Source organism: Octopus bimaculoides, chromosome 5 (genome assembly GCF_001194135.2).
Source record: "Octopus bimaculoides isolate UCB-OBI-ISO-001 chromosome 5, ASM119413v2, whole genome shotgun sequence".
NCBI classification, from domain to species: domain Eukaryota; kingdom Metazoa; phylum Mollusca; class Cephalopoda; order Octopoda; family Octopodidae; genus Octopus; species Octopus bimaculoides.
The window spans coordinates 124,775,573-124,777,830 of record NC_068985.1 but is presented as its reverse complement, the minus strand read 5'-3'; positions in this window follow the sequence as shown (position 1 = coordinate 124,777,830).

The following is a 2,258-nucleotide window of genomic DNA, read 5'->3' as shown; positions in this document are numbered from 1 at the left end:
GGGTGTGGGTGTGTGGGTGTGTGTGTGTGTGTGTGTGTGTGTGTGTGTGTATGTGTGTGCGCGTGTTTCTTCTTTGTGCTTGTGTTTGTTCCCTAACCACCGAGCGACAATCAGTGTCGTTTATCTACGTCCCCTTAATCTAGTAGTTTGGCAAAAGAGACCGATAAAAGTAGCTATTAGGGTCGATTTGTTTCACTAATCTCTTCCAGGCCGTGTTTCAGTAAGGCTGCAGTCTAATGAATGGGATAAGTAAAATAAAAAAATATCCAAAAAAGAGGCATGGATAGATAGATAAACAGATAGAAAGATAGACAGACAGGCAGATAAATAGAATGATAGATCGATAAGGTGTGTGTGTGTTTGTGTGTTTGTGTGTCTGTGTGTGTCTGCGTGTGCGCGTGCGTTTGTGCGTGTGTATGAAAATTTGAAAATGTGAAAATGTATGGCGTAGCAGTTAGGGTGTTGGGTTCATGATTGTAAGCGGTATCGGTTCGAGTCTTTGACCGGGTAGCGCGTTTTGTTCTTGATCGAGGCACTTCAACTGAAGTTGCTCTACTTTATTCTGCCGAAAATGTGTTCTAACCGATTGCTTTTTCAGCTTTGTTCCCCACCCCCACCTCGGTGCTCAACACAGGGTCAACGATGAGAGGGTTGAGAGGATGTCTGTATCTGATTGCGGCGACATAGGCACCTAAAACAACAGGTGAGAGCACGGTACAGTCTATCATGTCATACTCGCTGGCGAGTATAACATGCTTGATTGTATCCCCTTCATACAACAGTTGTAAAATCGCCAACAGGAATTGAACCTCTTGTCTGCGGTAAACTGTATGATCGTGCCAAACCACTTCCCCAAAATAGACCCCTTACAAACACACGCACACACACACACACACACATACATATACACATATACATACATATATATATACATACGTACATACATACATACATACATATATATATATATATATATATATATATATATATATATATATATACAAACACGTTGATACGTATACAAACGTACGCCTGTAAACAATCATATATATATATATAGTTAGATAAAGATAGCTACAGCCGGTCTCTGGTGTTGCCTGGGTTTCACGTTCACAAAGCGCTTAGTTTTATGGCGTTTCTTATATATTCTAAAATACAATTTAGGATTCATGGAAGGTCACAGTTGGGATCAAAGACATGAGTAGAGACATACAAGGAGACCGAACGAAAACAAACATGGAGGGTCGTTAGACCAGAACAAGAGGAAAATAGGGAACGCTGGAAGAAATATTTTCTTTGAAAAGAGAAAAGATAGACGGGGGAGAAAAAACGTTAAGTCCTTTGAACGTCCGCGCAGGAAAGAAAGATGGTCATGTTAGGAAAGGAAAGATGGACAATGGTCACGTGTGAGCAACGAGAGAAAGGAAAGAGTGGGAGAGAGAGACAGATAGAAAACAGTGAAAGAGGGAGGGGAGAAAGAGGGAGAGGGAAAAGAGAATTAGAGAAGGATGGAAGATAAAAACAATATAGAGTAGAGGCGCATCAAAAAGGTGAAGATAAACTTACTTGGAAATGGATGCGTGGCGTTCAGTTAAATAATAATAATAAATAATGTACATTATATACGTTATTTACATTTGACGGATATTTGTCCTCATCTTGTTTGTTGTTAACACAACGTTTTGGCTGATATACACTCCAGCCTTCATCAGGTGTCTTGGGGAAATATCGAACCTGGGTTCTCATTCCTAAACTATTTTTCGATGTTATCATTATTATTATTATTATTATCATTATCATTATTATTGTTGTTGTTATTATTATTATTATTATTATTATTATTATTATTATTATTATTATTATTCAAGTCACTGCCATGAATCGAACTCGGAATCTTGGGGTTTGAAATAATAATAATAATAATAATAACAGCAACAACATCGAAAAATACCTTAGGAATGAGAACCCAGGTTCGTCAAATAGGTAAATAAAAGTGTGTGCGCGCGCACACAGACATAAACAAGTGTGTGTAGCTAAGCGTGTCGATAGAATTGTTCACTGTTAATGTGTATGATCGTCTATAGATTACCATAATTTTTGCTTTCTTTGATTTAAACAGCGTAAATTTATGTTCAACTTCATTATTTTTATGTAGATGACCGTTCCATGTAACTGTATTGTGCATGTATACGAACAAATAAAAAAAATTTAAAGCAGAATTTTTTGTCTAACTTCTTTATGTATAAATATCCAGATTG